This window comes from Panthera tigris, chromosome E3 (assembly GCF_018350195.1).
Source record: "Panthera tigris isolate Pti1 chromosome E3, P.tigris_Pti1_mat1.1, whole genome shotgun sequence".
NCBI classification, from domain to species: Eukaryota; Metazoa; Chordata; class Mammalia; order Carnivora; family Felidae; genus Panthera; species Panthera tigris.
Window position 1 is genome coordinate 23,440,703 of NC_056675.1, and position 25,796 is coordinate 23,466,498.

At 46.9% G+C, this 25,796-nt stretch overlaps 1 long non-coding RNA gene across 1 annotated transcript; it reads left to right on the forward strand.

Annotated features, from left to right (window-relative positions):
- LOC122234570 lies at positions 1-25,794 on the forward strand. Its single transcript, XR_006212393.1, has 3 exons — positions 1-70; positions 24,544-24,617; positions 25,716-25,794. It is a non-coding gene; the product is annotated as an uncharacterized LOC122234570 (long non-coding RNA).
- The last annotated feature ends 2 nt before the right edge of the window (positions 25,795-25,796 follow it).

Below are 25,796 nucleotides of genomic sequence, written 5' to 3' on the forward strand. Positions count from 1 at the left end.
GGAGGGCTCCCACCAGACATCAAATCTGCCGGTGCCTTGATCTGAAACTTTCCAGCCAGCCTTCAGAACTGTGAGGAATCAATTTCTGTTGTTTATAAGCGTTCCCCTCCCCCGCCCCGGTTTATGGTATTTTTGTTACAGCGGCTGAAGGGAATAAGACACTACCACTGGGCCCTGCAGACATGATTAATCGATAGCTGCAGGCCTCAGAGCCTCAGCCTTTGCTCTAAGAGCTGCCTAATCAGGGCTGGGCTCTGGATGAAACCAAGTCCGTCACGGACCTGGGGCCTTGCCAGACCAAGGGCTTCAAGCTATATCACAGTTATACCTTTCTAGCCTCACTTAAGAATGAATAAACCTGCACTTGTTACCCATAAGCATGTTCCAGCTTTCACTGCACTAGAAAAGTTTGTGTCAAAGCATAAGAGACTCTTAAAACTGAGAACAAACTGAGGGTTGATGGGGGGGGGGCGGTGATGGGTATTGAGGAGGGCACCTTTTGGGATGAGCACTGGGTGTTGTATGGAAACCAATTTGACAATAAACTTCATATATTGAAAAAAAGAAATTAAAAAAAAAAGAAAAGTTTGTGTCAGCCAGGGTGTTTATGCATAAACATGCATATCTTCTCAGACATTATTTAGAGGAAGATAATGTACCTGAGGACACTCCATCTGCGGAATCTAATGAGCATCATCAGATATTTACTTAAATGGAAACTCTGGTGTATCATTTGCCTGTTAGGACCTATCACGATGATGTAATAGCTCATCAGGTTTTGAAAATTAGATGAGATAATATATGTAAAGTACTTGGCACAGTACCTAGAACATGACATGTGCTCGGTAAAAAGCTAGCACTAATATTAAGATATCAGGGACTGCAGCCCCGAGGGTGTAAGCATGCGTCACTGTTTAGTTAGGATTAGGTTCTGCTGTGTAAGTAGAAACTACTCTGCTTGATAAGGTCATGTCCACGCCTTACCCACTTCCCTTTCAATCCCATTCTCCTGACCCCGCCCCCACGTGCAGGCTTTTCTTGGGAGCACATCTAATAAATGGTTTTCACCTGAATGCTTGTTTCTAGGGCTGCTTCTGCAGAACCCATTCTAGGGCAAGCACCATTGCTCACTGATATTGGGACCACTCAGATTCTAAGCCCCGTCGACAGATCAGAACTCAGCAGCACTCTTACCTCTGCTGGTCACGCTCACATCAATAGCAGCTAACGCTTGTACCAGTCACTACAACAGTTACTTGACATACATGAACTGATTCAATCCTCACAAGTAACTCTATGAAGTGGGTTCTCTTATTCACGTTTGCAGATGAAGAATCTGAGAACCAGAGAGGTCAAGTGACTTGCCCAAGGTCCCACAGCTAGTAAGTGGTAGATCCTGATTTTAGACCTAGGCAATTTGGCTCTTGGAGTTTGGGTATTTCTTTTAAGTTTATTTATTTATTTTAAGAGAGAGAATCCCAAGCAGGCTCTGTGCTGTCAATGCAGAGTCCAGTGCAGGTCTCAGTCATGACCTGAGCCACAATCAAGAGTCAGACACTTGGGGCACGTGGGTGGTTCAGTCGATTAAGCGACCAACTTCGGCTCAGGTCATGATCTCGCGGTCCGTGAGTTCGAGCCCCGCGTCGGGCTCTGTGCTGACGGCTCAGAGCCTGGAGACTGTTTCAGATTTTGTGTCTCCCTCTCTCTCTGCTCCTCCCCTGTTCATGCTCTGTCTCTCCCTGTCTCAAAAATAAATAAAACGTTAAAAAAAATTTTTTTTTAATTAAAAAAAAAAAAAGAGTCAGACACTTAACCTCCTGAGCCACCCAGGCACCCCAGAGTTTGGGCTTAACCATGCACTCTGTAGCCAATTACTATAGGGCACCCAGGAGAACTCAGTAACTAAATGGCAAGAGCTGTTGACATAAGCAACAGATCAGTTGGGAAGCGCATTATTCTTGGCAAATAAAAGAATTTGATTGAGAAAGCAACCAAAATGTCTATGAGAAGAAATTTTGAGTGAGGCTAAATGAAAATAAATAAATAAAATTGAGTGGTTTTTTGAAAAAAAAAAAAAATGAGTTTGTGTATAATGTTTTCCTGGGGTCTTGTTGGCCCTTGATTAGTGTCACCTCTGACCTCTAGACATCCTGACTCTGAGGTCTGGTAATCCAAATCAAAAATAGTTCCAGGGGCACCTGGGTGGCTCAGTCGGTTAAGCATCTGACTCTTGATTTCAGCTCAGGTCATGATCTCACAGTTCATGGGTTCAAGACCCATGTCAGGCCTGATTCTCTCTCTCCCTCTGTCTCTCTCTGTCTCTCCCCTACTCATGCTCACTCTCTCCCTTTCTCTCTCTCTCTCAAACAAATAAACAAGAAAAATAGTTCCTGTTAGGGCCTTCTGCCTGGAGAATTAGGTGACAGGTGAGTACACATGTAATACCACACACACACACACATCCCTGGAGGTGTCATCCTTAGAAAACAAAAGAGGCCCAAGCTGTTCCTGTGAGGCCTCTGTTGTCTGGATTCTTCCTCACAGAAGCTGGGGTCATCTCATTTAGGTTCTGGCCAAGAGGGATAGTGTTGGGTGGGGGGTTACTGAAAGCTTGAGCTAAGGTGAGGGAGAGAGGGGATGTAAGGTAGGGGACTGGAATGTTCCAGATGGCTTCTTCATGCACAGGTGCCTGGGCTGGGATGACTGAAAGAACTAAATGCTGGTTGGCACCTCTCTCTCTCTTGTCTCTCTGTCCCTCTCTCTCTTTTCATGTGACCTCTCCTTCTGGCTAGCTTGGGTTTCCTCACAGCATGGAAGTTTCAGGGTAATTTGACTTATGTGGGGGTTGGCTTCCACCCAAGTGTGCAGTCAAAGGGTGTTCACTCTCTTAAAGGCTAGACCTAGAACTGCCATGGGATCACTTCTGCCAAATTCCATTGACCAAGTCAGGTGCTAACCCAGCTTGAAGGGGAGGGGGAAAAGACTCCATCTTTATGCCAGAGGAGGGACCAAGAATTTACTTTGCCACAGACTATGACGTTAGCAAGATACAAAGTTTTATTGTTAAGCTACTGGGATGTTGGGATTGTTAGAGTAGCTGGCCGATACTGACAAATACACCCTGTTGTGACCCAAGTGTAGGGGCTCATTTGCATCTTCCCTCGTAAAGGCGTCCCTTCTACAAGGAGCATCTAGTAAATGAAGCAAAACAGAATGAAAGACACTGTACAAGGAATAATCTCTGGCTCTTATGAAGACCTCCTTTTTCTGATCTTCGAACTCCTTTTACACGAAAGGAAAAGAAGTTCAAGCAAGAGCTCTAGGGACTCATCTTTGGTTCAAAGAAATATTTCATTAAGGAAATCAAGCTAGTAGTCAAAACGATCTATAGCCAGAATGGACTGTCTTCGAAGTAGTGAGCTACCCATCACTGAGAGGTGTTTGAGCAGAGGGTGGCGTCACAGGATGCTGGAGGAAAAATCCAGGCATCATTACTTCCATCCCCAAGACTAGTTATGCTTAAACCCAGTGGGATCCCAGTTGGTGGGAAACTTTCCAATCCCAGGAGACCACCTGGTTAGTAATCTAACCAGGATTACAGCATCTGCAGCATACTGAACAGCAGCTAAGGAGCATGAGTGTTCATTTTTTTAGAAAGTTCCAAGGCCAGGTAATAAGAAATTGGTCCTTGGCATTTGGTGGCAATAATGTATTTTACCAAAGTCTTTTGTGGTCTGCTGTGAACTTCTCTAGGATAGGAACAAGGCCTTAAACGTGCTTTGTTCCTTCCTTTCTGCCTCTCATCCCCAACTTCCTGCACTTCAGTGTGCCCTGCCATCCATATCTCCAAAATACACCCTGCATGTATCCACTTCTTTCCCTCTCCCCCAGCCTCCACCCTGGTCTAGGCTGCCATCATTTCCTGCCTGTCATACAGCCACCGAACTGGCTTGGCCATGTGTTCATGTCTCCCCCCCACAGTCCATTCTGCACACTTGAGGCTGAGTGGTCGTTTTGATACGAATCCTGTGCTCTCCTGACTGAAACTCTCCAGTGGTTTCCCATGGTGCTTAGAATACAGTCAGAATTTCTGCTATGTCTAGAGGCTTTACAGGCTGGGATTTTTCATGTCTCATTGACTTCATCTCCTACCCTGCTGTTTTCACAACTTAGGCTCAGCCACACTGGCTTGTTTCCAGTCATTCTCACTGCCGCTTGCTTCTTCCTCCACACGCAATGCTGTTCTTTTCCATCATCTTGTCATCCTTATCTCTGCTCAAGCTCACCTCATTGGGGGAACCTTCTCTGAGCAGCTTATATAAGAGTAGAGACCCCCAGCAATCTCCACCCCCACATCACTTTATTTTCTTTCTGTCATCAACTGATTTGCTTCGTTATTTATTTTCTGCCTCCTCCCATAAAATGTTATTTCCACAAGATGCCTCGGCTATCTTGCCTTCACATTGTATCGCTAGAGCCCAGAACGGCATCTGTTACAGAGGGAACATTCAAGAAGTATCAGTGAAAGGCACGCGAAAATGAACAAATATTTGGAGCTCCCTCAGCCTCTAGCACACAGCAGGCAACCACTGACTTTTTCGAGGGACTGAATGGACTCCGAGATTGGCTGTGGCTTCAAGTTGTTGTTTATGTTACGGATCTGTGTTTCGGTTACACGGGGGATAGTGATTTTATTTATCAGAGGGGTCTTTGAAATCCAAGAGAGAATGATGTGGGAAACTGCAGGATAGGGTCAGCCCACAAGGGATACTACCCAGCTCTATCCTGAGCTTCCAGACATTCTTGCACCTGCCTCCTACCTAGACCACCTTACATACTCCAGCATGAACATCAGATCCAGCAAGAAGCTGGTGGGCAAGTCAGTTATCTTCAAGGCTTGGTTAAAACACCACTCACACCCTGAGCGTACTGCATACTCCTGAGAGGACAGACTATCTGGGTGGATATAACACGTAGTCAAGAGTTTCTTCAATGCTAGTGTTCAGAAAATACTGTGAGATATTAATTTGTATTTTCTCCCTTTTCCTTTCTGCTGTGCAGGCAGGTGGCAGGCTTGGTGTTTGATTGCTTTGGGGGAGGAATGTGTCAGGGCTGAAGGGAGAAGTATTCCCCGAGATTTCTGCTGTTGTTGCTGAAAGCCTAAACATATTGAGGATAGGTTTGTGGGAGGAGGTAGAGTGGAAGACTCTTGGAAGTCTCAGAACTCCTTGGAAGACTCAGAAAGGAGAGAGAGACTGAAAACAACAACAACAAAGATATCCTCTGGGCTGGGCTAGGGGAGCCAGTGGGGCCCCAGAGCAGTAGGAAGGCAGAGCAAGCCCAGGGAGAAATGGGTATGTGATGTGTCCATGGACATAGGCCGTAAGGACCTGCCGCCTGTCCCATGTCCCACTCTGGGGGTGGAAGCAGCTCAGAGCTAAAGGTACCACACAGATGGAATGATGGAACTCTCGGGGGTAACTGATGACCCCTTGCCTTGGCACTGCGTAAAACCCCGGAGCCATGACACCATAGCCTGGGCTGAGCCGAGGGAAGCCCTGAGAAGATGCGGTGGAGGTTCCTGCCAGCACTGTGAGCTTCGGAATGGGGAGCTAGGCTGGGTGTTGAAAAGAGAGAGATGTGACCATTCGTGTACCCCTGACTTTTGAGACAAGGATTCATATCCACTCGATAGTTACTATTTGTGGGCTGAGAGCTAAGTGAGAGAGGAAATGATCGACGGGCATGATGACCACGTTTCTGGTTGTCTAAGGGGGTGGCTGAGTCTGTGCTTGGTTTCCGGGGTGTCCTTGAGGACTTGTAGAGCCGCAGCTTCCCCTGGGCTTCTGTATTCACAGTTAAGGAAGTAATCCAAGCCTAATGATGCCGTACGCACCGTCACACCTTCTTTGTGTAAATAATGTCTGAAAGAATGAGGTGTGAGCCTGCTGTTGCAAAGAACACTTAAGCTGTTAAATGCTTTCCTTTCCACTCCATTGGCTTTCCCTATTTATAGCTATTCCAGCACAGCACTGATATCGTATTTGTTTCCTGCCAGCTGCTGGTTTGCTCACCTTAGTTCCCAAGGGAGACCCATAGGTACCTCCCCAGGACCACCCAGTCCCCATGGTACTGGCCTCTGCATGGATCAGGAGTCAACAGAGAAAACGCAGGGTGCGGCCTTTTCTCTCTGTCCCCCTGGACTTGGCCCAGAAGCTTCTTTTCCAGCTGAGACAGTAATAGTTCCTTGACCTGGGTGTAGCTGCTGGTGTAGACCCTGGCAGAGTTGAGGGGCATATCCTCGGTTGGGGTGGGGGGAGTGGTGGGAATACTGAAGAATCTGAGCAGCAGGAAGCTTTTTGTTGGGAAAAGAGAACGTAGGGTGGGGAAGTACAGCTAATGTAGGGACTCCAGTGACTAAGGAGGTTGGTCCACAGTACTAAGAACTTAAATACATTCTCCATCTAACCTCATTGCAGCCCCACGAGGTAGGTCATGAGTAGGCAGTATTGATCAGAGGGGAATCTGCTTACAGGAGGAGATAAGAGATTGTGGCTGGTGAGTAGAAGTAAAATGAATTATGTGGTACATTTGGGAGAAATCATAGAGGTCAAGTACATAGTTGTCTGGAGAAAGAAAAGTAAGGAACTGATAAGGCAGGAGGAACTGTGGAACTCTTGACCCCAAGAGTGGAATTTTAACCAAGTAGAATTTGGTCCCAGTAAACACTGAATTCACACAGGCACCACTTCCGGTTGCCCCAGGTAATAGGACTCTAGCTTTAGGATAATAACGTTATAATGAGAAAATGCAAATGACATGAACCGTAATTAGAGAAAGAGCCGAGTGTGGCCCAGTGAGTGCTACCTTGGGGGAAGATAGACCACATTTGAAGGCAGGAAGGGAAACATTTGTGCTATATACAAAAGTTACCTGGAGAGAACTGGGTATGGCCATGTGGGTTTCTCCCACAGACTTTGGTTAAAAAAAAAAAAATGAAGGAATAATAAATCATACAGTTGCTTATCCACATGGACTTCCTTTTCTACCATCGGCTTGAAGTGTTTTCCTGGGAAAGCATGAAAGATCATCTTCATGGTGACACGTGGCTCTGTATTTGGCTTTGGTCACTGGGGTCACAGCTGATCTGGGATCTGAGTGGACCCTATAAAGTCAGTCCTTGCCTCTGCAGGCGGGGAAGGCTCAGGACCACCACCAGATAGCGATTTTGGCAATCTGCTGCTTAGATTTTTCTTCCTGTCCTTATTACCAGAGGGTTGGGCATGCCCCAACAGAGTAATGGGAATTCACCAAGGGGTCAGAAGTTCTGGCTACTGACATTATTGTATCGATGTGGAAACTGAGGTTCAGAAAGCCTAAGTAATACATGTGCCAGACCTGGGGTTAGAACCCAAATGTTTCTGACTCTAGTGCAAGTACATCATTCCCTCTAGCCTCTTATGCAGCTTAACCTTCAAGAGACCAAAGAGGGGCAAAGAAGATATAATGAATTGATGAGCAAAAAATGGCCACAGCCCTTCCCTTCTTTGAATCATTTTGCCTTGCAAGGTGACTCTGAACTTCATCCTATCAAGAGGCCCTTCGACCTGCAGACCAGGCTGGCCTGGTTACTCACTGTAGAAGTGGCGGTGTGTCAGCTCTCAGTCCCGGCCCCAGGGGCTTTTGTAGGCTTCCATTCATCTCTTGGATCCCTGCCACTACCACGTGAAGTAGCCCAGGCTGGCCTGCTGGAGGATGGGGAACCCCATGGAGTAGAGCCGAGGACCCCGGCCAACTGCACATGCCTAATAAGATCAGCCAATGATGGCCCGGAGTAGCAGAACAGCTCAGCCAACCCAGGGACTCATGAGCAACAAGTGTTCACTGTTTGGTGATTGTTTGTTACACAGTTCTATTGTGGCAATAGGTAACAAACACAGAAAGCTAGGGAGACTCCATCCTGGAAAGATGCCCAGTAGAATATGGGACAGCAGGATGGTGACGTAGATTTGGTGGGTCACGAGGACTCTAGGAATCTGAAACCCTGTGAGGATTCTGCGCTCAGAGATGCTTAGGAGAAAATAGACTTAATTCAATGCCATCCTTGGAAACACTGCCCTTGGAGAAAGAAAAAGGAAACCAATGTTCTGCACCAGGTAGTTTGGGTTCACAGTTCCATCTGTCTTCACAGCCACCCCCACGGACGCCATTTGACAGCTGAGGGTGGGGGAGGAGGCATGCTCAAGGTCACATGGCTAGAAAATGGCAGAGTAGAGATTCTCATGCAAGTCTGATGAACCCCAAAGATCGCCTTCTTCTTCATCAATTCTGTATTTACCACCTCGTCATGGAGCAGGTATTTATTATGCTCAGCCCTGTGCTCAGCCTGGGGTTTCCTGAGTGGAGGGAAGATAGTCTCTGCCCTCAGAACTGAAAGTCCATGGGAAATAAGATGTTGTGGATGCCATGAGTCAAGTCTATTCAGAGTGTGGTTCCTTCCCAGTAGAGAAACGCTGGGTCAGAGGCTTGTGGATTCAGGTAATGACTAATGGATGATGGTTTCCAATAACCCGATGCCTTTGCCTGCCCACCTAATTCCTTATCCTGACATGGGCTTGGGATTTGGACCCTGGTTATGGATTTAAGGCAAGATTGAATGCAGGGCTACTATTCTGTTGGGTTCTGGATTTGGCAGGGTTCTCAAATGGGTTATGAAGAAGGCTCTAGGGTTATACTTAGGTTTTGGCTTGTGTCTGAATTGGCCTGGGCATTGTTGGATCCTTGCCTGCCTTTGATTTTGGCGAGGCTGGGACCTAAGTTTTGTGCCCCGTTATGTTCTGTACTTGACTTTGGACACTGGGATCTTGGTTAAGCTGGGATCTTAACCAAGGTTTGATTGTTCTTTCCTTCTCTTGCTCAAACAGCCCCTAACATCTCATCTCCTGGGAAGTCTTCCTCATCCTCATTAGATTTTTTTTTTAATGTTATTTATTTATTTTTGAGACAGAGAGAGACAGAGCATGAGCAGGGGAGGGGCAGAGAGAGAGGGAGACACAGAATCTGAAACGGGCTCCAGGCTCCGAGCTGTCAGCACAGAACCCGACACGGGGCTTGAACTCACGGAGTGTGAGATCATGACCTGAGCTGAAGTTGGACGCTCAACCTACTGAGCCACCCAGGCGCCCCTCCTCATCCTCATTAGAAGAAGGCCATACTTTCTCCCTCACCCAGGGGTGGAAATGTAAAAGCATGCTCTGCATGATTCCTCAGCCTGTTTGTTACTTCTTCAAACAATTGTACCACCTCCCTGACACTTGGTATTAGTGAGTCCCTTGTTAATCCATGTCCCAGAATCCAGAACAGGAGAACTCTAAGGACAGATTCTAACTGTAAAATGCCAAAGTCGTCCTTTCCAAGAGCCTGTGACCACTGGGTTGAAGGAGCCAGGTACTGCCTGTGGTCACCTTCTGACTGGGCTGGGGCTAGCAACCTGAGAGCTGAGCAGACCTGGGGACCTGGGACACTTTCTTGGGTGGGTTTCTTTTTTGGAGGGTGGGGGCCCCAAATAGAACAGTTTTTAGGTGCCCTATTTCTGTGGGGTCCAGGCCTGTGGGTAGCTGTCTGCCTCTGTTCAGTAAAAAGCCAAAAGGACCAAATACAGGCTGACAGAAGTAAATTTCAAGATTCTGGGCAGGAGAAGACAGCACTGACAGAGATGGGACCGCAGCTGGAAGCCACATTGAGAGAAGATAGAGGAGCAAGGAGATGGGAAATTTAATAATCACATTAAAAAATTAAACACCAGGCCCCAGTAGTTGTCGCTTTCCATCCGCTGAGATTCACAACACTTGACATCCAATTATAATTGTGGGTTCCTATAAAACAGCCCATTAACTGCAACTATAAATTATTATTGCCTATGTGGAGTAGGCTGCTGGCTTAGTAGCTGATACTGAAGATTATGGAAATTACTAACAAGCAACAATGTCTCTTTGAGTCCTCTGGCTCTGCGCAAGATGTATGGACCTGGAGGAACCAAGACAGCTGCCTGGAAGTTTGGAACTACTTGTTCTGCCACAACATACAGCTGCCTTTGTATCTGGCGGAGGGAGGGCTGCTTTCTCTCTGCTCCTCACATTTCCATCTGGTCACCTGCCACAGAAAGGAGCCTACGTGGCGTTGCCTGAAGCCCTGGAATACAAGCACATGCACATACACCACCACTCACGTGCACATGCGTGTGCCCCCCCTCACACACACACATTGTGTAACTCCTCCCAACCGTTCTGTCTCTGAAAGAATCAACATAAGCCATGGATCCAAGGAAACACTTTCAAAACTTCTTTAAGAGCATAGTCCATTCTTGGGGCGCTTGGGTGGCTCAGCAGGTTACGTGTCAGACTTTGGCTCAGGTCATGATCTCGCGGTTTCTGGGCTCAAGCCCCGCGTGGGACTCAGTGCTGACAGCTCGGAGCCTGGAGCCTGCTTCAGATTCCTTATCTCCCTCTCTCTTTGCTCCTCCCCCACTCATGCCCTCTCTCTGTCTCTCAAAAATGAATGAACATTAAAAAAAAATTAAGAGCATATTCCACTCTGTTTTCAAGCCCTGAGTGAGCAACTCTGCTTTTTTCATTTCTCCTCTCTGGGCAGCTCTCCTTCCCTGGAAGGGGGAGGACGGGAGGAGCCAGTGGCCAAGGATTCTTCCCACCTTCAGCAGAGCTGGAGTGATCAGCCCTGTAGAAATTTCTGTCAGTCTGTATGCATCCATTTTACATCTTCCAGGAACTCCCCAGAGTTTCTGAGTATCGGTAGTAGCTTTCTCTCTTTCCCAGCGCTGCTAAGACTTTTGCTTTTTATTATTTCAGTCGTATTTGGGGAGAGGTAAACATACGTAGGCTAATTTCAGTCTCTAGGAAGCAGAAGCTGTCCATTGGATTTTAAAATTGGGTAAGATGTAAAAAAAACCAGCAAGAAGAATACGTAACACTATTGACTGCCTTGCCAAACATTGGATGTGTATCATCACATGAATCTTGAGAAGTATAAGAGATAGGGACTATCATTACCAGCCCTTTTAACAGATGAAGAAACTGAGACGGAGAGTGGTCAAGATCACATAGCTGCCAAATGGCAGAGCCAGAGTTTGAACCCAGGTTGTTTCAATCCAAAGCCTGTCCTTGGAACCTAACCCATGCTTTCTTTTGGTTAAAAACAGTATTTCTTAATTACTGTCTTTTTATAAAATGTAGTGTCTTGTCACATCTCAAGAAAAGAAATGAATAGGAATAATTACATAAATCTTCTTCATTTTTCCTGGCTTAGGTCTGACACGGTCTTTATTTAAATTCTTGAATCTTCTGGTATTAGTGGCACCCCCACCCCCATCCCTGCTGCCCCCTGCCCCTGTAATTTTTCTCTCCTTGGGCTTCAGAGGGAGCGCTTCCTGTCCATTCCTGGGTTTTAAAAAATAGAAAAGAGCCCGTTGGTCCTTGTTCAGTCTTTTTATCTCAGGGGGAGATGGGGAAGCTTGTATTTTTGTAGGTTTTTTGGTTTTTTGGGTTTTTTTTTGCTGGATTGGGGTTTTGGTTGCCTGCAATGAGTAGGAAGTGAGCTTCCGGGGGAGTCAGCATTGCAGGAGAGAAGTTTCCTGCCGGGCAAAGCAGTTTCCTTTCGGAGTTTATTTTGGCAGCAGAAGTTAGTAGGGCACTGCCCTCCCCTCTAAGTGCCCTCATTAGCAGCTCGCTGCGGAAATGCCTCCGCGTGGCTTGGCATGCTTTCCGGGGGACTTGCCAGGGCCGGCAGCTCCCTGGGTCCACATCTCATGTCCTGAGTCCTGCCCTGTCCCTGTCACTCTGAGCTGGGGGCTCTTTGTGGAAATTCTGCATTAGGCTTGTTGCCTGGTAAGCTTGCCTGTCTGTCAATGCTGATGAAAGTCTCCCCACCCCACCCCACCCACCCTTTTTATTTATTTTGCTGTGACCACTTCAACTGGGATTTATGAAGAAGAGGAATTAAAAGCACGTGCTTAAATAATTACAATAAAAAGGCAAAACCAAAATTTCCTTTATAACAAGAAGAGGGACTGAATGGATAAATACCCGAAGGTATATCTGGCTAGCGGAATTAGGGGTGATTTTTATCCTTTTCTTTGCAGTTCTTCTGGTCTGAGTCGGGTATCTATTGCTTTTACTTAATGGGTTTTTTTTTTTTGTCTTTTAATTTCAAAGTTTCAAACATAGGAAATAACATAACAGACATCCAGGTACCCACCACAGAAATTTAACCAATGTTTGCATTTGCCCTATTGGTTGTAGATTTTTTTTTTTTAAAGAGCATCTATTCCTTTTTGTAATCAAAGGCTTCAAAACTCAGAGAAAGTGAATTCAGGGACCCCGTAAAGCCCTTCTGAAAATAACTCATCTTGACAGTGAAACAGGAAGCTAACCCTGTCACTGGGAGGCCAGGTACGTAACCTGGCTGTCCTGGGACCCAAATCAGATTTCAGGGCACCGTTGCTATTGTCGCAGCCCTCAGGAGGGAAGCTGGGGGTGCACGCACAGCCTGGTGCCTGGGAGTTTCTCCCAATTCCAGAATCTAGTGACATACACTCCCTGCCTTCCGGACCTCCCAGAGGTAGAAGGTGGGGTCCACAGACTAGTATCCCTTGGCAGCTTTTTAATTATTTTTTGAAGGGGGATTTTCTCCTTTAGTACTATCTTTTTATAACAGCTTTATCAAAGCGTAATCATATGCAAAAAATCCCTGTGCATGTTTAATGCATAGTTTCATGAGTTTGGATTGTGTGCATATGCCTGTGACAGCATCACCGCAATCAAGATAATAGACACAGCTAACACCTCCCAAAGTTTCCTTGTGTCCCTTTGTGATTTAAAAAAACACACTAGTTAACAGAGGTCTACCCTCTTAGCAACATTTTAAAAACACTCTTGTATTATTATTATTTATTATTATTGTTATTATTATTATTATTATTATTATTTTAGAGAGAGAGAGCAGGGGAGAGGGGCAGAGGGAGGGAGAGAGTATTTCAAGCAGGCTCTACACTTAGCGCGGGGCTCGATCCCATGACCTTGGGATCATGACCTGAGCCAAAATCAGGAATCAGGGACTCAACCGACTGAGCCTCCCAGGTAACCCTCTTAGCAACATTTTGAGTACACAATATGATGTCCTTAACCATAGGCACTATGTTCTACAGCGAATCTCTAGAACTTATTCATCTTGCATAACTGAAATTGTAGACTCCTTGAATAGCAACTCCCCATTTTCCTATCTCCACCCCTCACCCCCACCCCCACCCCCAGGCAGCTTTTTAGAAATGAGAAATGCACCGTGCTTCTCACATGTTAACGTGCACATGAGTCACCTGGGGATCCTGTTAAAATGCAGATTCTAATCCTGCAGATCTGGAATGGGGCCTGAGAGTCTGCATTTCTGCCAAGCTCCCAAAAGGCTGCTGATGCTGGTCTGCAGGAGGCACTCTGGGTAGGAAGGTCTCAGAGGACTTTGCATTGCCCCAAGCTGAAGGAGGCCATGCTAGTTGTAAAAGGCTGGAATCTGTTCTCATTGGTCCCACCCAATGTTGTACTGGTTTTTAAATCTTTTGAATATCACCCTGCTCCTGGAGAAAATACATTTTTTAAATTTTTTAATGTTTATTTATTTTTGAGAAAGAGAGAGAGGGAAAGAATGAGCAGGGGAGGGGCAGAGAGAGAGGGAGACAGAGAATCCAAAGCAGGCCGCATGCTGTCAGCGCAGAGCCCAACTTGGGGCTGAAACTCACAAACCATGAGATCATGATCTGAGCTGAAGTCGGATGCTTAATCGACTGAGCCACCCAGGTACCCCTCCCGTAGAAAATATTTGGCCACTAGAATGCTTTAGATATTGCTCACAGTTTTGAGTGCCCCAGTTCTCACAAATTATTGTCATTAATTCTTTGCATAGAACCAACCCATCAGGGGAAACTCAAAGTGTATTCAAGCTAGAAAAAAAAGGATAAATTTCTGTAACTTCCCAAAGCATTGCCCATTTTTGGTGTATCCCAAAGTAGGACAAATGTCTTGGTGTATGAGAGGATTTTAGGTCGTATATTGATAATCTCTTTAAAATGTTAATATTTGTTGGAATTTGAGTGATGTAAGTTCTGGGGACCCAACTCTATTCTTTCCGTCTGAATTCTGAATCACCTGAGGGAAAAACAGAAGCCCAAGGTGGATGGGAGATTGCAATGGCATCCTTATTATGATAAAGGCCAGACTGATACCTGATTCCTTAGCCTCATTAATATCCTCCCACATCACCCCCTAGCGGGCACCTTGGGAAGCACCCTTGAGGAGAAGAGTGAGGAACAGAGCCACTTGTGGAAGATTACTGCCTTATTCCAGTGCGGGTGTGTTGGGAAGGAGAAAGAGACAAAAGCTAGGATTTTAAAAATAAATTAGCTCCACCATTCAGGAAATCTGGACCAATGACTATGCCCACCCACCAGGTAAATTCTTGCCACCTTTGGTAAGAGAAGAAAGGGTTGGCAAGAATCCAGGAATGTTTCAATTGAAAAAAAAAAGAATCTAGGAATGTTTCATGAAAATCCCATCTCTTCGAAACCAGAGGAATGGGGACAAAGACATCCCCTCATAGTGACAGTTATGCTTTTGTATTTTAATTAATTCTGGTTAGTGGGACTGATTTTCCATCTATGACAGAAACATAAGGTTTCCTTTTAAAATAATTGTAGGTAAATAAAAAGGAGATGCCTAAAGTTTGGGAAACACAGGTCCAATTAATATTCCTTGAAATCTCAATGTCACATTTTGTCTTTACAAACTGCAGGGCCACTCGTTCTCATGTTCTCCATGAGGGACAGGCAGCTCTGGTTCATTTGTTTGACCAGTGGTCATGGTCTGATTCTGTTTCACTCAATAGAGAACATTTAGAATGAATAAACTAAGGCCCTTGATATATTATTGGCTTCGATTTCATGTCTATAAATCATTTATGGGTCAAGTCATATGATCTTAATAGTATCGATCCAAGGCTTTTAATTCTCCCTGTTTCTCCCTCTCCTTTTCTAAATTCACTGTGAGACTCAGAAGGGTGGGTAGGATAGCAAATTCTGGGTTTTTTTTTTTTAATGGTATAAAAGGAGACTGCCCTTCGACAATTTGACACAGTTTCTAAGTGAACTAGAAACACGTCCTACTGTCCTGGCAAACAGGGAGACCAGTATCCTTTTATCCATTGGATGTCAAGGTTATATTCACAAATACCAGGAGACAACATGAAACAGTCAAACTGGTTGGCTAAATGATGCCAGGTAGAATTAGCTAAATGTGACTTACGCCAAAAAGGAAAACCAACATTTGGCAAAAAAAAAAAAAAAAAAAAAAAATCTTGGCATCCAAATAGGAAACATTAAATTACTTACTCAAAAGGTTCATTCACTCAGTTATCTGGGGGCCATTTTACTGCCGAATTTTCCAGGAAAGTTAATTCCTGTATGCTTGTACTCGAAACTGGAAGTAGTCTCCAAATATGGTTACTTGGGGGGGGAATGAAAGCTCCCCCCACTAAAAAATTCCCTCAGAAAAGATGAAGTTATCTTAGATTTGAGTCCTTATTAAGTCTCCTCAGTAAAGGACATCCTTTAAATTACTTAATTTTGAACCATGTCATATTGTTTGTACATCCTGGGGCGAATTCAGTGCTAATTGGAGATGTTTATATAGGTGGCTGGATGGACCTGGTCCGAGAGAAGGCATGTAACACAGATGTAGTCATCATTCTTTGTGATATGAGCCCAAGGCGAGTGTTGAATGTAATCAAGCCATTGGAAGGTTATCTTACAAAGTGAGATGTTAGGCGGTTATGTTGATGGAATCATGACCCCCCCCCCCCCCCCACTTCCCTACCAATGACCTGAAAAGTCAACCGTCCTAACGTCCTGGGAGTGGGTGTAAGGGACAGGGAGACAATTCCCCTGGTGTCACCACACACGGGTTCAAACAGTGGGACTCGACAGACAAATAGGGCAGAGCGCTGTTAGGTTAACTCAAAACAAGGAAGGCCCTGATGCCAAAGATTAGTGAGAATTTGAATAATATCATTTCGTGATATGAGAAGGGGGGAAAGCAGTCTTGAAATCCATATTTTCCCAGATGATGCCATTTTAAACACTTCTGAGTAACTAAAATAAATGAGACATTACAAGTAGCCATGTCCTCTAAATTCCTAAGAAGCTTATATTAGGTTGCACGGAATGCAATTGCCAGTTTTGCAGGGCAAAACAGCAGTTTCACATGGTCCAACTTTATAAACTCAAGCTGACAAGACACATTACAAATGTATGTTTGAGAAATGGTGGATTATGTTCCTTATGTGCAGGCACGTCCACCGCGGGGTCACCTGATGTGCAAGCACATCCGCTTCAAGGCAGAGACCTTGGAGGTTTCTAGCCACAAGAAGCTTAAGGCTCGGGCCATGATGATATTTCAGAGATTTAATGGGGCATTTGTTGAATTTTAATTCACTGAGGACCATTTGGGGAGACAGACTCAGCTCTGCCAGTTGTTTCACCAGCAATCCTCCTTCTAGAATAATCAAGCTTTTGGTTGTTTTCATTACCAATTATAAACGTTGTTCACTGTTTCCTCCGTTTCTTTAGTAGAAGTTCTTTCACGTGAAGTTGTTAGAATAGTTGTCTTTTATATGCCCACTAGTGACCTGAGTGGTGACTCCTTTGCCCACAGCTAATGCCAAAAGCAGATGACCAATGTTCCAGGAAGGATAAGGTGGTAATTATTCCCTCAGAATTCTCCAGACTTTATCCCTCTGTCGATTCGGACCAGTCATTATTGGCTGTCCTGCACAATATCCCCTTGACCTCCCATAGAATCTCCATGCTAGACTCATTATTTTGTATTCTTGCTATTTCTGTTTATTATTTTATATGAGAAAGATTAATATGTGGATTATCCCAGGACTTCCTGTAGAAGTAATTAATGAGGATCCATTACGTTGACCAGCAGCTCTTAGGTAAAGATCTCCCTCAGGAAATTGATTCTCTCTGCTTTGAGGTCATATCATTAGATCACATGAAGCACGTTACCTATCAATTTTCCTCTTGGCCTTAACTCCTAAGAAATTCAGAGCTATATTTGAACTCAACACAGAACCTTTATCATATACTTGGATGTGATATCATATATATAAGTACGTCATGTATCACACACATTTCTGGATGTGATGCTGTCTTCCTCTTGCTGAGTTGACGGTTAATATGGAATTTTATGTTGGTTCTTGCTGCAGGATGTCGGTTTAGTTTCCAAGGGCAGGCTTATGTCAAATCCTCACCCCTCTCTTGCTTTTTTTGTGACACACAAAACACAAGGATTTATGTCAAATTTCTTACTATTTCTCCATTTCTCAAGTATTAATATACTGGCCTTAAAACATGCTAGCTAAGGGGTGCCTGGGTGGCTAAGTCAGTTGAGGATCCTACTCTTGATTTCAGCTCAGGTCATGATCTCATGGTTCATGAGATCGAGCCCTGCCTCGGCCTCTGCACTGACAGTATGGAGCCTGCTTGGGATTCTCTCTCTCCCTCTCTCCCTCTCCCTCTCTCCCTCTCCCTCTCTCCCTCTCTCCCTCTCTCTTCCTCTCTCCCTCTCTCTCTGCCCCTCCCCACTCACGTGCACCCTCTCTCTCTCAAAATAAATAAACCTAAAAAAATAATAAAAGCATGCCAGCTAAAAGACAACACATAGCTGTTCCTCATTCCCAGACCTGATGACCTTTGTTGATGTCAAGTGCTTTCCAAAAACACAACTTAAATTTTAGTGTGACAGTAGAAGTCTCTTCCTCATAAAAGCAAGGAATCTGGAGCTCGAAGTTACAGATTTGAGCCCTGGCTATGTGACCTTAGACGAGTTGCTTTAAAAAAATTCTCTGGGCCTCAATTTCATCCCGCTACAAAACAGGAATAAAAATCTTAGTTTTTACAAAGAGAAAATGGCTGTTAAGTGTGTGAAAGGGACTTTGTCCCCTTGAATCAGTTTGCAATTCATGCAATCATTATTCAGAGGCAGGAGAAAGACTGAAGCCCTGCTTGAACACCTTTGTTTCCTGGATCCTTTCCCTCTGCCATTTGACCTTTGTGTCTCCATGTCATAGCCCGAGTCCCCTCGCTCTGCCCCTGCCCAAGGGCCCGAACAGCTGGAGCCTCTGGAGAGAGGGTTCAGGGCCCTGAAGGTGGCACGAGGTGCCTCTGAAACCCTCTGAGGGGCCTCGAGCTGAACCCCGGGAGGGCCGGGTTTATCTGGATGCAGGGGGCTTTGCTACAGATGCTCGGCCTGGAAGGAGGGCCAGCTCCGGGCTGAAGAGCAGCCACAGCCACGCTGTAAACGCGTCCTTTGCTCCAGGCCTGGAGAGCCCTCCCTGGAAGCCTGAGGGCAGGACTGAAGGCCCATCAGCAGGTGGCGAGATGCCAGCCTTGCCGCGATGTTGAGCGCACGTCAGTCAGGCCGATACCCGTAGACGAGCGCCAGGCGAGCTATGCCCACAAAGCAGGTGTCAGTCAGCCATGATCCAATTAGCCGTGTGTAGTCAGTCATGTCCCAGTCAGACGGGGATCCGCTAGGCACACGTCAGTCACACAGACTCCTCTCCAGTCCTTCGAGGCACACGGGGATAAAATAAATGTCGGCCACACGCATGCCCATGGCGTGCATTTCCACCCAAAACTCCGCTGAGTGAGGAAGGGGTGCAAACCATGTGCCCCCGGCAGCATGCAGGAGCAGGAGGAAGGATGTCCTAGGAATAAAGAAGCTGCCGGAAGCCTTTCTGTCCTCCCCTGCTTTTCTCTTGCCAGTTTTCGGTCATGTTCTGGTCCCTTCTTCAGCAGTCTGAGTGCCTGTGCACGGGGGCTGCGGATGCCAAGGGGTGGGGGGCAAAGGCCTCTTCCTCAGACACCGGGTTCTGAAGTCAACAGGTCACATGACAAAGGCAAAATCATCTTGAGAAAAACCCTCAATCCAACATTGCCACTTTCCCCTCCCGTTGCTGCCGTGGATTTCTGTTCATTTACGCAGCGGGTGTCTGAAGAAGTAGTTGGTTTGCATGTCGGGGCCATGGAGTATAAAAAATATAAGTAAACATCGACATGAGAATTGCGATCAGTGAAGCCGAATGCTTACATTGTGATGGGGAAGTAGGGCTGGAGGGGATAGAAGGTCCTTGGCGCCCGGTTGGGGTCACCGTAATATATGCTCATGGAGCAAAATGGCAGACAAAACTGCTCACGCTGTTTAAATCCCCCCCCCCCCCCGAGATAATATAATTGAATTTAGGTGAATTAAATGCTTGCAATGACGTGACTCCTTTGCATCATCACGTGAAATGTAATCTAACTCGTCACAGAGGTGTTAGAAATATGCTCGGCCTGGTGCCCGGAGCTCAGGGTCCGTCCAGATACTGGGCACTGTGTCCAGTGGGTAACAAGACTCCAGGGCCTCTGACTTATTCTCTCAGGTGTTTCCTGGCTAGAGAGGCAGGGAGACGAGAGATGATCCGCTCGTGTGGCAGGGCCGGCTAGCACTGACTCGTTAGTGCTGACTGTGCAGCCTTTGGAGAGAGGAGGCATCACGTCCATAGCTTGAAGTTGCCCAGGGCGAGTGCATTCACACCAGGGAAACAGCAAAGGAGGCAGATCGGCTGTCCCCTCCCTCTATCCCCTCAGACAGCCGGTTTACTAGCTGGGGATGAGGGCAGGGAGAAGGTGGTGCTGGGGGCGTTTGCCTTGAGAAGTCAAGTGGAGGTGACAGGAAGACAAACGTGGAGGTCTCAGATGTGAGAGATACTAGCAGATGGTTTTAGGAGGTTTTGAAGATGGTTGGAAAATATTGGGACTCTAAGAGACAGTTTTTTCAAACAGTTGGGAGTTTCACTGTAACAGAGACTGTTATTTGCCTCCCAGTACCCACTCTCCTTCTCCTTTAGCATCGAAATCCTGGGTTGTCCAGGAAGGTTGTCCAGGAGGCTACATTTTCAGGCTTCCCTTTCAGCTAGAGGTGATCAATGAGATATAAATTACTGGTAGGATTTCTGGGCAATCTCCTCAGAGTTGACTTGGTTAGGAGGAGTGTTTTCTTCTTCCTTTTAACTGGAACACAGATGTGGCAGCTGGTGCACCAGCATCCATCTTGGGCCATGGAAGATAAAAACCATGGACTAAGGATGATGTGGCAGAGAGGAGCAGCCTAAGTCCTTGATAACAAAATGGAGCTGCTGTGCCTGCCTGTCCAGCTCCAGATTTCTTTCTTATTTTAATTTTTTTTAATGTTTATTTTTGAGACAGAGGGAGACAGAGCACAAGTGGGGGAGAGGCAGAGAGAGAGGGAGACACAGAATCTGAAACAGGCTCCAGGCTCTGAGCTGTCAGCACAGAGCCCAACGCAGGGGTTGAACTCACAAACTGTGAGATCATGACCTGACCCGAAGTCAGGGGCTTAACTGACTGAACCTCCCAGGCGCCCCAAGATTTCTTTCAATGACCTTTCTGAGAGAATAAATCCCTAATTTGTTGAAGCAACGGTTGTCAGTATAAGGAAGTCAGAAATAATTTGTAAATGATACATTGATATTTCCATTTCACATTAGGAAAAAGAAATAAAGTTCTAAGTTGTTTTGGCAGCTGAGGTACAAATGTTCCCTCCCTTCCTTCCTCTCTTCCTTCCTTCCTGATAAAAGCAACAGGTCCTCCTTATTTATCAGAAAGCCAAGTGTATCAAGCAAGAGCCAAGTTCATTGTCAAGACGTGAGGAGCCCCACTGGGGCACCTATTTATCCATCTGGTTTGTTCTTCAGATTTCCAGTGCTGGGCTCTGGGAGCTGACTGGTGGTTTCCCTTATCTGGGAAAGGCCTGGGTCTGCATTTCTGCCCTTAGTATCAAGCAGGCAGGTGTGAGATTCACTCTGAATTGGTGGAAAAACAGAGAAGCTTTGGAACCGGGGTGTGGTGGAGATGGGTCCAATCCAGTGACCAGAATTTAGCCCGGTGCTGTTATTCCTTGGCCCCACTTGTCCCCACCTAGAAAAACCATGCGCTGGGGCATTTCAGACTGGCCTAGAACACTCTTCTCCAAAAGACGAATTCTTCCTCATCCTTTAAGGCTTGGCTCCCTTGTCACTTCCCCTGGGAAAGTCCCTGCTCTTTCTCCCTCGTCAGGCAGTGTCAGATTATTACCCTAGGTAGTGATTTTTTGCTTATGTGTCTTTCCACCTCATGAGTCTGAGCACTCCAGGAGGGGGCAGATAGGAAGTCCAACACAACCGTGTATCTCCTGTGCCTGGCTGGTCCGCCTAGAGTGTTCAGGAAATTAGGTGGAGTGAACGAAATCCCACTGACGATTCACTTGTTTGTACTTCATCTAGTAGGTTCTTCACCCCAAATTTGAGGAATGGTCCACATTGTGCCATTCTTGTTCCTGGGGGACGTAACATGGTCAGACCTGTGGTATCTAATGAGAAAGTTGAACTTTATCCAAGAGGCCATGAGATTTGCCATAAGCAGGAAGGAGCGGGAAGGAGCTCAAAGGAGCTCATGTCCTTTATGGAGTCTTCGCTGATTCCATTCAGTTCCTGCACCGGCTTCAGTTATTGTATTTGCCTTGCTCTCTTGGGCCTCGCTCGTGCGATCTGCTCCAGGGCAGCTTCCGGATAGCAGCAATCAGGGATGTGGCACCCCCGTTTTCTACAGGGAGAAACAGAGCACAGGGAGCAGAAAATAGCTTGCATGAGGTCCCAGAGTAAGAGACCAGTGAGCTAGACCTAGAACTCAGGCTCGCTCTCTCTCTCTCTCTCTCTCTCTCTCTCTTTTTAAGTTTATTTATTTATTTAAGTAAGCTCAACACCCAAGATGGGGCTCGAACCCACGACCCCAAGAGCAAGCGTCGCACACTCTTCCCGAATGAGCCAGCCAGGTGCCCCAGGCAGCCCATGCTCTTAACCCCCGTACTCAACATCCTGTATTCACTACACTTTGAAATAGTACTTGCTTCACAGAGTTGAAAAGATATGGCAGGCACAACAGCTGCCACACCAAAAGCATTCAGTCAATGTTGGCTGTCCCTACTCCTTACTCTCCTTCTGCAAGCACTCAGTTGAACAGTTTTGAGTTAATAAGCGGGAACGAGGTTACTGGGAAAGAGACAGGCACACAGGTGAGCATGCATCCACAGAGACACGTGCATGCACATACCAGAGAGACCAAATGTGAAGTGTGGCCATCACAAAGCTCCAGGACACCAGGAGAGATCGGGCAGCTCCTCAGAGACAGGGCAGGCAGCCAGCAGAATTGAAAGCGTCTTGAATGTCTCCGTGCTAATTCCAGGAGCATGCTCGGCCAGGGAATCCCGGGGAATGGGAGCAACGGTGGTCAGGGCCGCCTTGCATGATTGTGCCATCTGCGTCCTACACAAGGATATTAGGGGGTGGGGGAGGGTGGGGGCCGATATCCTGTCTGCGCTGCATTTGCTATACATACTGTGCACCTGAAAGGCTGCGTCCACCCCACCCTATTCTCATGTATCTGCCACGGGGAGTAACTTTTCTAAAACCCACAAAGATGCCGTATGAGCTGGTAACGGCAATCAGATCCCAAGAGACCTAAGTGATCCCAGGCAGAAGACAGAGCCTTAGGGAGAGCATCCACACTTGGGGTTAAGCAGCAGTCAAAAAGGCTGGTGTTTAGGGGACAGAGCCCCAGGAGTCCATTTACTCAAATGACTATTAAGTGCCTACTGTATGCTGGGCACCACGCTGAAGAAGGTGGACCTGGACTGCGCTTTCAGGGAGCTTACAGGTCCGTGGAGGAGTCCGACGTCAAACAAGGAAACTGATATATAATGTGAGATAGTGCTTCATGTCCTAACAGAAGGAAGACAGAATGAGAGAGTGGCAGGGGAGAGGGAGGGTAATTCTACCCAGAAGAGAGAAGGGGATGTTGGGAAGGAGCCCACCGCGATGTCTGGAAGATCAGCCCTTTAAGAGGAATAAGCTGGTGTTGGAGTTCAGGGTAAGATCCAAGTAACAGATAGTAAACGGTCAGAACCAAAGAAAGGCAACCTAGGGAGGACTGAGTTCTACCCAAAGGGTTGTGAGAAAGTGGTACCGCGACCCTGGCACAACCCCAGGGGGCATCATTCATAATACGAGGAAGCTATGAGTAGGAAGGATGTTGGGACTCAAATGGAGGAGGCCTGTCCTGCCTGTGCCCCGCGTTCGTCCCAGGAGACTGAATGTTTGAGTAGACAAAAGCCAGGCCAAACAGGACAACGGAACTCTGAGCCGCCACTTCTGTAGCAAAACGATCAGGACTTGGTCCACGATGGCCCGCACTCCTACTTTTCCGTCTGGGCTTCCAACTCAGAACCAACCAGAAGAAAATCAAATATCTCTGCAAACCAATTACATCGGCTGCCCCACTTCTAGTTAGCCAGCCTGCCTCCAGCTTCCCAATGCTGACAGCCTCGAGTCGGGGCAGACCTGGGGCCTTCCCAAAGCGGGACCCCTTGCTCTGCAAGCTCTGTGTCCGTAGGCTCTATTCTCTTTTGGGAGGGTCTTCTTGGATTGCAAGACTCCCTTAATGCTTGAGTGGGAGGCAGATATGGGGCAAATCCTGAGCACTCGCATGGAATGAGTCTGGTGTTCTAGAATCGCCACATACCCTGGACCGTTAGAAGCGCGCGTGCGCGCGCACACACACACACACACACACACACACGCGCCCGGAGGCGGCTTTTTGGTCTTAGACTGAACAAACTTCATGTACTTCAACTACTAATTTGGAACTTGTGCAAGTCTGCCCTGGAGCACCCCGGGCAAAAGGGTACATTTGCACTGGATTAAAAATCAGAGTTTGCCGAGCAGATGCATATACTCCAGATTTCACTCATTTCAACTGGGATTTTTGAGGTACTTGAGCCTCTTTCATTTGCATACAATGATTGATATGCTAATTACAGTAGACTCTGACCTATTCATTAGTACTTAGAGCATACTTACTCCCAGCGGCCTGGGAATGCTTATGACGGAGAGGAATAAGGCTGCATTGGGGCCCACAGAATTCAGAATTTTTGTCCGCTTTGACCAGACTCCCACCCCCAATAGGGATAAAAAAGCCAGACTTACTCTTTCTTGGGTGTTTCCTTTGTGTCCCCAGTGTAAGTCTTTCCCTTTGGATGCAGCTTTGGCCACCACGTGGTGCAGGATCACAGGACACCAAACCCTCGTGGATGGGGAAGGTATAAGGGCACTTCATTCATGTCCACCTTCTTCTGGTCACTGGAGGTTCAGGGCCCCAGCTTCTGGGTGGTGGCAGCTCTCAGGACTGGCTCCTTGGTACCACTGGGGCTCAATCATTTGATCTCCTTTAAGATGCTTGGGACAGGAAGATGGGCCGAGACTCAGAACTAAGGTCTTGGGCTTTGTGTCCTCCAGCCTTGTAAATCAGACTCTCATTTCCAGGAAACGGGCACCGGGCCTGACAGAACAAAGGCCAAGTGGCTTCTGGAGGTTCAGCGATCCTTCTCGGCTTACCTGTGAGTTAACTCTGCAGCTATCTGGGAATCGTGTCCCAGAAGCATAGTTGTGTGGAGCATTCCTGCCCATGTCCCCAGGCCTCCAACATCCACCCACCCACTCACACTTTCATCCATCCACCATTTGCTGTGTGCTATATGTTGGCAAAATACAACCTTGACCCTCGAGAAGCCATGGTGCACGGTGGGGCATTTCTACAAAGAACCCTAATCTAGTGTGATAAAAGCTGTAATTGAGACGTGTGCAAACTACCAAGTGAACACAGAAGAGTGAGCAGATAACTCGGTTGGGGAAGGCTTCACGGATATCAAGCAGGTGACACTTGAGTGAAGTCTTATGGAAGCTTCCATTAGCTGGAGACATGGGGTAGGGATAGAGGTTAGGGAGAGGAAGTATTCCAGGCAAAGGCTTAAGAGAGTTAAGAAAGACTTAAGAGAGTTAAGAAAAGGCACGGAGTTCTGAGAGTTGGAACAGAGTGAGAGGGAAGAGAAGGGGATGATGCAGAAACTGTAGTTGGGGTTGTCTTGGGCCCCATGCTGGAGGATTTGAGCTTTATTCTGAGGTCCCAGTACACACCCAAGCAGGGTTGGGAACTCACATGCCAACAGGGGCCAGGCAGAGCATGTCCATCAGTGAGGTGGGCCACGTGGGGACTGAAGCTTGGGGAGCACAGGCTTCATCCAAAGGCAGCAACCGACTGTTGCCAAGTTCCCGTTAAAAAATAAATGGAAATCCCTATTTTTATATGAACACTCCCAAGTTTCAAATGTTGGAGACTGTTCCAAAATATCATGCTGGCCAAGTAAAAACATCTGACATCCCATCAGTCCCTGGGCTTCTAGTTTGGCACTTCAGATATAAAGCTTAAGCAGAGAGCTGACAGACTTCTGTTTCAGAAAGAGACTGTCTGCACAGGTCTCCACATGATGTTTCTGCAGCAGCCTCTGCCAGCAAGAACCTCCTCTCCCCATTCCCCACCTTCACGCCCTTGCTTCTTGTCCACGTGGTTTGTGCATCCCTCGCTGCCCTCCTGGAGCGTGCCCGCCCCCCGCCCCTCTCCGGGACCCTCCTCAGCACTGACCCCTCATCTTACACAGGAGGAGCCGAATGAATGAGCTGTGCTCCAGGCCTGGCTTACAGAGAAGAGCCCGGCATTAAGGACACGAGAGAGCCATATT